Source organism: Dendrobates tinctorius, unplaced genomic scaffold, assembly GCF_039654945.1.
Source record: "Dendrobates tinctorius isolate UK_male_01 unplaced genomic scaffold, ASM3965494v1 ptg000035l, whole genome shotgun sequence".
Classification (NCBI taxonomy): Eukaryota; Metazoa; Chordata; class Amphibia; order Anura; family Dendrobatidae; genus Dendrobates; species Dendrobates tinctorius.
In genome coordinates this window covers 32,764,517-32,777,045 of record NW_027361703.1, presented here as the reverse complement: position 1 = coordinate 32,777,045, position 12,529 = coordinate 32,764,517, and positions in this window count along the sequence as shown.

The following is a 12,529-nucleotide window of genomic DNA, read 5'->3' as shown; positions in this document are numbered from 1 at the left end:
GCTACATACATACTACATATATACTACATGCATGCTACATATATACTACATGCATGCTACATATATACTACATACATACTACATATATACTACATGCATGCTACATATATACTACATACATACTACATATATACTACATGCATGCTACATATATACTACATACATACTACATATATACTACATACATGCTACATACATACTACATACATACTACATATATACTACATGCATGCTACATATATACTACATGCTACATACATACCACATACATACTACATACATGCTACATATATACTACATGCATGCTACATACATACTACATATATACTACATGCATGCTACATACATACTACATGCTACATGCATGCTACATACATACTACATACATACTACATGCTACATACATACCACATATATACTACGTACATACAATACATTCATACAATACATACATAGACCTACAGTACATATAACATAGAGTAACATACTTACCAATACTTGTCACATTGTTCCCCGAAGCCATTGTCTTTCCGGAATAAATATTAACATAACAAACCACAAAAATACTCACCCACGATCCGAAGCAGTCCACGAGTGTGTCCCACGACGATCTTGGGTAGAGAACTGCAGCATCAGCTGATGCTGCCGTTCTCTACGGGCTGCAGGAATCCAATGACGGAAGGTAGGTATCCTTCCGCACTGTATTCCTCCGCCACTTAAAAAAAAAAAAGTCCCTAGTCTCACTTTATGCCATTGCTGTGTGGGAAATTCCCACACAGCAATGGCATAAAGTGAGACTAGGGACTTTTTTTTTTTTTAAGTGGCGGAGGAATACAGTGCGGAAGGATACCTACCTTCCGTCATTGGATTCCTGCAGCCCGTAGAGAACGGCAGCATCAGCTGATGCTGCCGTTCTCTACCCAAGATCGTCGTGGGACACACTCGTGGACTGCTTCGGATCGTGGGTGAGTATTTTTGTGGTTTGTTATGTTAATATTTATTCCGTAGACGACAATGGCTTCGGGGAACAATGTGACAAGTATTGGTAAGTATGTTACTCTATGTTATATGTACTGTATGTCTATGTATGTATTGTATGAATGTATTGTATGTATGTAGTATATATGTGGTATGTATGTAGCATGTAGTATGTATGTAGTATGTATGTAGCATGCATGTAGCATGTAGTATGTATGTAGCATGCATGTAGTATATATGTAGTATGTATGTAGCATGCATGTAGTATATATGTAGCATGTATGTAGTATGTATGTGGTATGTATGTAGCATGTAGTATATATGTAGCATGCATGTAGTATATATGTAGTATGTATGTAGTATATATGTAGCATGTATGTAGTATGTATGTAGCATGCATGTAGCATGTAGTATGTATGTAGCATGCATGTAGTATATATGTAGTATGTATGTAGCATGCATGTAGTATATATGTAGTATGTATGTAGCATGCATGTAGTATATATGTAGCATGCATGTAGTATATATGTAGTATGTATGTAGTATATATGTAGCATGTATGTAGTATGTATGTAGCATGCATGTAGCATGTAGTATGTATGTAGCATGCATGTAGTATATATGTAGTATGTATGTAGTATATATGTAGCATGTATGTAGTATGTATGTAGCATGCATGTAGCATGTAGTATATATGTAGCATGCATGTAGTATATATGTAGTATGTATGTAGTATATATGTAGCATGTATGTAGTATGTATGTAGCATGCATGTAGCATGTAGTATGTATGTAGCATGCATGTAGTATATATGTAGTATGTATGTAGCATGCATGTAGTATATATGTAGCATGCATGTAGTATATATGTAGTATGTATGTTGCATGTAGTATGAATGTAGCATGTATGTAGTATGTAGTATGAATGTAGCATGTAATTTTTTTTTTTTTTTTTTTTTTTTTTTACATTTAACACATTAACCGGATGATGGGACTACTACTGTCCCATCATTGGCTAATGTGTCAATCACTGTCATGGTAGCAGGCATCGCCCGATGGGACTTGTAGTCCCATCGGACGATGCCTGCACAGACCCCCGGAGCCTGCACAGCCCCCCGGCAGGCCGGCACAGCCCCCCGGCAGGCCGGCACAGCCCCCCGGAGCCTGCACAGACCACCGGCAGGCCGGCACAGACCACCGGAGCCTGCACAGACCCCCTGGCAGGCCGGCACAGCCCCCCGGCAGGCCGGCACAGCCCCCCGGAGCCTGCACAGACCACCGGCAGGCCGGCACAGACCACCGGAGCCTGCACAGACCCCCTGGCAGGCCGGCACAGACCCCCGAAAGGCCCGTACAGACCCCAGAGAGGCTGTACAAGGGCAGGAAAGGGTTTTTCTTATTCCGATACCGGAAGTCCCATAGACTTGAATGGGACTTCCGGTATCGGAATCGGCGATACCGATACTTTTTTTAAAGATCGGCCGATACCATCCGATACGATACTTTGAAGTATCGGATGGTATCGCTCAACTCTAGTGGTCACGTAAAAGAATGTTTCCTCTTACACATGGCAAAGCTAAGAGCTTGATCTCCACCATCTCCAATCTGCTGGCCATGTAAATGCTGCCTTTCTGCCTGGTGGATACAGACGGTTTCAGAAAGTTGATGGCCGTCACAGTCCCCCAGCATCATTTGCCCATAATTCTCTAAGAAAGTTTTGCTTGCGCTACACCAGCATGTGGCTGACAACATCACCTGTTCCCTGAAAAAATCTGTCTGCCAGGGTGCATTTCACCACTGACACCTGGGTGAGCAAACATAGGCAGGGGCATTACATCTTGCTGACTGGGCGACTCTGATGGCTGTAGGGGCAGGAGGTCAAGGGGCTGCTCCACAAGTTTTGGAATCCCCAAGGCTTGCGGGACAAACCTGTGAATCTATCAATTCCTCCACTGCTGCTGCCTCCTCTACCTCCTCTAGGGCCTTCACCTGTGCCCTCAACATCTAACTTAATCAGACATGCATTTCAACAGGGCAGATAGAATTTCCCCCACCTCCGCACTGCACAGCCATGACTCATCAAAATCAGGTAGTGTTTAAATTGATATGCCTTTTAAGGTTGCAGTCCCACAGCTCAAGAGTTGTGGATGGGTATTCAGGCCGAGTTAGAGAAATGACTGTCTCCAGTAAACCTGGGGCCAAGGAAGGCCGTGTGTGATAATGGAGCAAACCTGGTGGCGGCCCTATGCCGTGGCAACCTCACACACGTGCCTTGCATGGCTCATGTCCTCAAACTGGTGGTACAGCAATTTCTCTGTCACTAGTGCGGCCTGGATGTGCTGTTGCAGAAAGCTCAGTCACAGTGTGCTCACTTCTGATGATTGCACTCTGCAGGTCTTTCGGCCTACAAGTTAACTGGTTGATATGCGATGTGACTACACCGAGTAATTCAACCCTGCACATGTTGCAGCGACTGTGGCAGCAACACCGAGACCTGGTGCAGTATGTCCTTTTGAATAGCCTGGGCCAATGCAGTTCAGACATGGTGCAAATCACGCTTGTGGAATGGGCACAGGTGAAAGACCTCTGCACCCTTCTGCACAGTTTTGAAATGGCTACTAAGATAGGTAGTGCTGATGATGCCATTATCAGCATCAGTATTCCTGTCATCTACATGCTGGAGCACACATTGAATAGTCTGCGTGAGGAGGTGATAGTCCCAGAGGAACAGTTGGAAGCAGAGGAGGATGCGGAAGGGATAACAATATCTCAATTTTCCGAACTGTCGTTGCACAGGTGGGTGCCATGGGAGGTGGCTTACAGCAAACAAAGGGGTCTCATGGTACCAGACAAACTGTGTGAAGATGCAGGAGCCGAGGAACAAATTGAGGAGGATGAGGTGATAGACGCGCAACAGTCAAGAGATGAAGAGGATAATGATGCGCTCTCTGTTGTTTGTGGTTTTTGGGAGGGGATGGAGGAAGCACCCTTGATGGTTACTCCAACACCAACACACCATGGACTTGGACCTCATGGAAGTGCCCGACACATGAGAGCCTTCTTGCTGCACTATCTTCAACACGATGCCCGTATTCTTATGATTAGTGTTAAAAATGGTTATTCTCGTACATTTTTTTATTCAGGACTTGTTACCAGATGTGATACTCTAAAGAAATCGCAATGTTTCTTATAAAAAAAGTAGTGGTTTATTGGAGTTTCCACCAAAAAAAGATTAAGAGAAAAACAAAATAGCTGAAATAGTTATAAAGAGATTGTCCATTTGTTCATAGCAAAGCTTGTTCCACTTCTTTCCCTAGGATCCTGCATGGTAAATGGCATCTGTCTCTGTTAGGAGCTTCTCTGGAAGCAACACGTGATTTACTTACATACCAGCTGTCCATTCAACGTAGTGTCCGAGTAAGATGTCCCCTCGAGTGTGTCTCATGGTAGTGTAAAAGAGAGCAACCCCCTCCTTCCTGCAGGCCATGAATTATATACGTCTCTCAGAGCACGTGGTCTCTATGTATGGATTTGACATTTACCATGAGCTAAACTTACAGAAATAACATATGTAGTGTCAGCGAAACCTTCCACAAAAGCAATGTGCTCAGTACAGAACTGAAAATAATAAGAAATATAAATTGATAATATTTAACAATTAGAAATAGTGCTGACTACTGGGTTGCCATTCTGTTAGGTGCACGGCAAAAGAGTAAATTTAACTACATGCTTTCCCCACGGAAAGGGATGTGTGCATGCTGGAGTATACACTTGTAGACAATTTAAAGAGTGTTTTTTCCTAAGACAGCAGTGAAGCACATATTGTGCATCCCAGATCTAGACGTCCAACCCTGGGAATGTCAAGGTGTCATAACCAAAACATTAGCAGCAGCTGCAGTGTAAGTGGTATAAGCAATTTCTGTGAGTCATTTAACACATTTTTTTAGACCAGCCTGTGCACCAGCAGAAGAGATTACAAGTCTGAAACATTGTGAACGACTGGAGAGGGTGGTGCAGGAGTACCTGGAGCTCAATATCAGTGCCATCAGGGGATTTGGACCCTTTTACATTTTTGGTCTTCAAAAATTAAGTGGCCTGAGCTCGCCTGTCATGTCTTGGAGGTTTTGTCATGCCCGGCAGCCAGCGTTCTCTCAGAATGTATCTTCAGCACTGCTGGTGGTGTCCTGTCAGATATGCACATCTGGCTGTCCCCTCAAAGTGTAGACCACCTAACTTTCATCAAAATGAACACGTCATGGATCTCCGAGAACTTTTGCGCCCCAGTCGCAGATTAGGCAGACTAGTTGATGGTGTCGTTTTTAGTGTCATGTATTGATCTCGCATTTTTGCAGTCTGTGCCTTCTTTGTGGTGTCTTCTGTGCCTGCTGTTGCTACTACTGCTGATGTTACCAAAACATTTTTGAAATGTGGAAACTCCAAGTTGGGTCTCCATCTGGTGGATTGCCTGTAGTAGAAGGTGTGTGAGAGGCCTATTATACCGTTCTACTTTGTGGAAATTGATGTCACTTTAGTGGTGAGTGAAAATTACCGTATTTTCCGGCGTATATGATGAACTTTTAACCCCTGAAAATCTTCTTAAAAGTCGGGGGTCGTCTTATACGCCGGGTGTCGTCTTATACGCCGAGTGCATATGGTGGGGGAATGGTCCTGATGACGAAGGGAGGGTGTACATGGAGTTATCATCCCCCTTTTACCTCATTGGTGGCAGTAGTGCGGTGGCTCCTCCTTCAGCAGTGTGACGCCTCTGTGCTGGGGGTCGGCGGCAGCTCCTCTTTGTGCAGTGTGGGGGTGCTGTGCTGGGGGGGTGGCTGCAGTGGCTCTTTGTCCAGCGTCGAGGCTCTTCCGGCATTTCCCCAAAGCCTGGAGGCCCAGGCAGCTCCATTGCTGCAATGAAATTAAAGGGAACCTGTCACCCCTCCAGGCATTTTTCAGTTAAAGAGCCACCTTCAGCAGCACTAAGGCTGCATTCTGTGAAGGTGACTCTTCTTTTTCTGACCCCTAGTAATGCTGAAATATTGACTTTTATAAATAGCTACTCATATCTGTAATGTGTCCCATAGGTATGGTGTGTCCCCCTGTATCAGCCGCCTACCATCCGTCCATCATGCCTGTCCGGTGTCTTGGCGCCGCCCACCATCTGTCCATCATGATGCCCCTGTGTGTTGCTGCCTGTTCCTATTTTGAATGCAGGCGCCTGCGCTGTGACAGAAGTTCTTGGGCATGCGCAGTGCACGCTGCCCGAGAACCGACATCAGGCTATTGCGCCTGCGTGTTGTGGAGGCCCCAGATCCCACCCCGCAGTGTGTTATGATTTATTCACACTGCGGGGCTGGGGCCTCCACGACATGCACGCGCAATAGTATAGTATCACGTATGCTCGCTCTCAGTATCACTGCGGGCATGCTCGGGCTGGCTGACACATCACCAGCCCTCAGCACTTCCTCCCTCATTATTGTCCGCTCTCATGAAGCTGTCTATGCATTGGCATTTACTCTGATTGGTTTGTTACCTATGACCCTCATGTTTCCACACACCCCTCCCTCCTTTGTGCTTGATTGACCGCTATTTACGACTGACTGACTGCTTATCATCTGACTACCCCTGACGAAGCTGCACTTAGCAGTGATACACGTGGGGCTCCCCACACCCACCTCCCCGGTCCTGGGACCGCCTTCCTCTGACGACCTGACCCATGACATTGCATGTTGGACTCCTTCTTATGGTGACTCCATCTTTTACCATTTTTTCATGTTTTTTGTGGCATCCTTATATATCTTTCTGCCCAGAGTTATTCCTTTTCAGTCCAGACTTTCTGTCCATCCCTATATTGGATGGTCTCCTGCTCCCTCATTTACCAGGGTTCCCTATAGGGCCCCTCTTATTTTATGTGGCCTTTTTTTGGAGTGTGTGTTGGTGTATTACTCCCTCTACTCCTATAGTGTATGGCTACTTCAGCTATAGTGCCTCCTGGTCTCTTGATAACCATTTTTTAGTGAGCAGTTGTGTGTCTTTTTTTTTTTTCTCTGGGGATGCCCAGATTTAGAGTTGTTGGGTCATGATCTATGTATTATTATGTACATTTTGTCTAATTACACTTCTCTTACTAGTGATGTCTGTTTATTAGGGTTTATTGTCTGACCCGTTTGGGACATTTGGGGGTGTGCTTTGCTTTTTTAGATGTTTTATTATTGTGTGTTTTTGTTTTCTAATAAAATTGATATGCATTGATCACATACCTCATTGTCTTGGGTGTGTGCTCTATATGCTAGGATCTTTTTTTTCTCCTTTTGATCATTTGTCTCTGCCTATGCATTGTGCAGCACCCCTTGCCTATTTTCTAATTTATATATTTTTTGCCCCTTGGTGGTGCTCCCTATCCCTTCTTCTTCACATTTTACAACATTAGGGATCTAAGCTGAACACTTACTTTGTGGTTTCCATCTAAATCTCTGAGTGACATGACTCAGATGAAACCCCGAGGGAGCCATTCACTATAGTGAGGCAGCTGAGTTACTCTGAACTCTGTCTTGCCTCTGTTCAGCATTGTCCTTCTTGCTGCTGCTCGTTCTGAATAGGGAGAGTGGTTAAGTGAAGGAAAAAAAAACTGCTTCTGCCGGTAGTGATTTTCATTGTACAACACAACAGTTTGTGTGCAGTGACAGGGGAGGCTATATTTTTTGTGCATCAGCTCAGTTGGTTATTAAGCTGCCTTATAAGGCTCCCTGATAGCTGCATTGCTGTTTGCACACTGCTGTGCAAACTGCTTTTTTAAAAGCAAAAATACTTTTCTTCCTCTGCACAGTTACCAAGCGTTCATTTTTACACACTTTTGTGTGCAGCAGTCCTGCTTATTAGGCTGCCTGCTGCCATACTTGGACTGTGAGCATCATTGTCAGCCTCCTAAAATCTCTAGGGAGATTCAAATTCTCCCCAATACTATATACACCTTGTACCTTGAGAAACACCAGCCTATTTCAGCCTGTTAAATTGAGGTGTAATCTATAGTGGGCCTGAGATAATTGTTCAGCCTCCTAAAATCTCTAGGGAGATTCAAATTCTCCCCAATACTATATATACACCTTGCACCTTGTCATAAACCAGCTATTTTCAGCCTGTTAAATTGAGGTGTAATCTATAGTGGGCCTGAGATAATAGTTCAGCCTCCTAAAATCTCTAGGAAGATTCAAATTCTCCCCAATACTATATACACCTTGTACCTTGTTTTACAGTACCATATAGCTGGTGGTATTTTGGGTACATTTTCCCAAAAATGAGGAAGTATGGTGGAAGAAACTGTGGGCGGGGGTTGCCAGCTGGTACTGATGGTGGTGGTGGTGCATATGCTGGTAGAGCCAAAACCACAATAGCACCTAAGGCAGGAGGTGTTGAGCCTGCGTCATCATCAGGCTCCACAAGGCCTTGAAGGCTCCCTTTTCTAGGAGTAGGTAAACCGCTTTTAAAGCCGGAGCTTCAGGAACAAGTTTTGGCTTACATTGCTGACACCGCCTCCTCTTTTGAAGTTTCAAAAAATAAAAGCACTGAGTTGTCAGTGGAGGCTCCTGGTCAGGAACAACACCTTTCCTTGTGTCATTCACCCCTACCAAAAGTGAAGGATGCGGCAGGACACACTACAGATGGAGCTCTTTTCACATACCATGCCTGGGTTAGCAAGTCAAATCATGAATTCCCCAGTCCAAGATGAATCTGACATGGAGTACACTGATGCACAGCCACTGCTAGATTTTTCTGCTGGTACATTCACTCAGAGCACTAAATTGTCCTCGCAGTGTACTGAACCAGAATCTGACCCTGATGAAACTCAGGTGCCCCATCCCGCATACTATACTACCTTACACGATGACACAGAGGAAGGTGCACATGAAATTGAAGAGGAGGTGATGGATGACCCAGTTGTTGACCCAGATTGGCATCCACTGGGGGAAGAGGGTGCCACTGCCAATAGCTCAGAAGAGGAGGAGGAGGATCCGCAGCAAGCATCGACATCGCAACAGCTGTTATCTGGCAGGCCCGTAGCAGTCCAAAAACGGGTTACAAAAACCAAAAGAGTTGCAGGACAGCTTGGTCAGATGGTCAAATTAGCACAGCGTGCAAGGCCTCAAAATGTCTTCCATAGTAGGAAGAGTGCAGTGTGGCACTTTTTTGAACAAAATCCTAATGATCAGGCAAAGGTTATCTGTAAAAAGTGCGCAAAGACCTTTAGCCGAGGGAAAAATCTGAGAAATTTGAATACCAGTTGCATGCTTAGACATTTAACCACCATGGACTTGCAAGCGTGGACGGACTACCAAACCTCACGTACCACATGTGCACCTGCTCCGAATGAAGGTAGTCAGCAACGCTACATCGCTTCCCCCACTGTAAGCCCACCGGTTAGCACACCACCAGCAGCAAATGTTGAGGTGTCGTTGCAAGGCCAAAGCAGTCAGGGAATCACAATGTTATTGCTGCGAAAGACTGAATCTAGGCCATCAGCAAGACCACCAACACCATCACCAACCCTCTCTCAGTCCGCCATGTCCACCTCTAGTTCCACCATATGCAGCTCTCAAGTTCAGCTCACCCTACCAGAGACTCTGAGTAGGACAAGAAAGTACTCATCCTCTCATCTGCGTACACTGTGTTTGAACGCCCACATTGCCAAACTAATCTCATTAGAGATGATGCCCTACTGGTTGGTTAAAAGCAAAGCTTTCTGCGAGCTCATGGCCTACGCAGTACCACACTATGACCTACCCAGTCAGCACTTCTTTTCTCGAAAAGCCATCCCAGCCCTCCACCTGCATGTGAAAGCCCGCATTGTCCATGCACTCAAGCAATCAGTGAGTGGAAAGGTGCACCTCACAACAGATGCATGGCCAGGGCCGTTGTGTCCATCACTGCGCACTGGGTTAATGTGGTGGATGCAGGGTCCACAGCGGCGGTGGGACAGTGCTGCCTAGCCCACGGTATAGGAAACAGTTGGCTGTAGGTGTTCGACCCTCCTCCTCCTCCAGAAACAAAAGCTCGTCCACAGAGCGCAGTCGCACAAGCACTCCATCCGCAGCTGCCAGTGTTGCTCACGAGGTGTTCAACTATCGAACAGCTAGTGGTAAGCGTCAGTAGGCTGTGTTGAAGATGATGTGTTTGGGCGACAACAGACACACCGCGGAGGTACTGGCCGACTACTTGCAGTGACAAACTGAGTCATGGCTGGGCAGTCTACATCTTGAGGCAGGCAAGGTAGTCAGTGATAAAGGCCGGAATTTTGTGGCAGCCATAGCCCTTTCAAAACTCAGACTCATACCTTGCCTGGCTCACACCTTGAACCTGGTGGTGCAGTGCTTCCTCAATTATCCGGAGTTAACAGCCCTGCTCCATAAGGTGCGAAGACTGTGCTCGCACATCCGCCGGTCACCCGTACACTCCAGTCGTATGCAGAAGCTGCAGCGATTGCTCCACCTTCCCAAGCACCGCCTAATTATCGACGTTGCAACAAGGTGGAACTCCACCCTGCACATGGTTGAGAGGCTGTGCAAACCAGAGGCAGGCTGTATTGCATTTGTGGGAGGATACATGGGCAGGCAGTTTGAGGGCAGACATGGAGTTGTCGGGTGTGCAGTGGTCAAAGCTGAAAGACCTCTGTAAAGTCCTTCAGTGTTTTGAGGAATGCACATGGCTGGTAAGGGCAGACGACGCCATCATAAGCATGAGCATCCCACTTATCCTTCTACTCATGCAAACTTTGATGCACATTAAGGAGCAGGCGTCTGCAGCGGAGGAGGAAGAGGAATAGGAGGAGGGAAGCCTTGATGACAGTCAGCCATTGTCTGCTCAGGGAACTCTCCTGGATGAGATGGAGGAAGAGGAGGGGGAGGAGGATGATGGGGATGATTATTTAGGGGAGGAGGATGCTTCTCAGGGGGCAAGAGAAAATGTTGGCGTGGAAACGTCAGGTACAGGGTTTGTGTGTGACTGGAGGGATGTGGATTTGCCTGAAAGTGCTCCTCCACCCAGCACTCGCAGTGCATCATTGACACCTGGAACATTGGCCCACATGTGTGATTATGCCTTGCAGATCCTAAAAAGTGACCCCCGCATTGCCAAAATGATGAACGACGATGACTACTGGTTGGCCAGCATCCTGGATCCACGCTATAAAGGCAAATTACAAAACATCATGCCACAGAAGAATCTAGAGCTAATATTGGCTACAAGCAAGCAGCTCTGGTAAACCGTTTGTTTGAGGCATTCCCAGGACACAGCAGCGGGGATGGTTCTCCCACGAGCCGTAGGGGGCAACATGGAAGAGGTGTTCGTGGTGCACACATCCGAAGTGGCGTTGGAGACAGGGGTTTCATGACCATGTTGTGGATGGATTTTTCAAGTACCGCTCAAACGACTGGTAATACTGCATCGATTGAAAGTGACAGGAGACAGCAGTTGTCAACTATGGTAACAAACTACTTCTCCCATATCGATGTTCTCCCTCACAGGTCATTCCCCTTTGACTATTGGGCCTGTAAACTGGACACCTGGCCTGAATTGGCACAATATGCCTTACAGGAGCTCGCTTGCCCTGCTGCTAGTGTGTTATCTGAAAGAGTCTTCAGTGCTGCTGGATCAATCCTGACAGAAAAAAGGACCCGCCTGTCGACCCAAAATGTTGATGATCTAACCTTCATTAAAATGAACCATCCATGGGTTTCAAAGGATTTTGTCCCACCTTCCCCTGCTGACACATAGGTTGCCAGAAAAATGGCTCGCTTTTGTCCTCCTTTTCCTCGGACTTCTCCAATTCCTCCATTTGCAGCTGCTGAATGTCCAACATCAACATATGCCATTTTTCAACCTCCCTAACTGGGCTACCTCCCCCACAGGGCAGGGTCACCACCTGGCGCATGCACCCATGCGAGTGCCGTTGCCCTGGACAGGTGGGTGGGCCCACTCTTGGGCGATGGCACTGGCACAGGGTCCCTCATAGTACAATCAAGTGTCTCTGACGGTGGGGGTGCACACCCGCCGTCAGACACACCGGCGTACTATGAGGGGCCCTGTGCCAGTACCGCCGCCCACGAATGGGCCCCCCCTGCTTGCTCAGGGCCCCAGCACTTGCAATACTTACCTCTCCCTGCTACACCGCTGTGTAGTCTGGGCTGTTAAATCCTTCACTGGGACTGCCACTACAAATTTGGTGAACTGATAGATGATGGTTAAGACGTAGCTATGCCCTGTCCTGCTGGGCTCTATCTTCAGATGATCAATGGCTTCCATTTGTTATGGACGTCGACTCACAATGAGATGCAGTGGAGGTTTATCATCAGCTTTCCTACTCACAGACATGTGACATTCCTGCCCACATTTTTAAATGTGTCCTCTCATGTCAATCCAATAGAATCGCCTACAGCCTGTGGCTTCTGTTTTTTGCACTCCAAAGTTACCTGACAGATCATGATAGGCAGTGAGGACCATGTCCACATCTCTCCCTGTGATCACAATTTGATGGAGATGAGTAACAGTGATGGGATCCACGG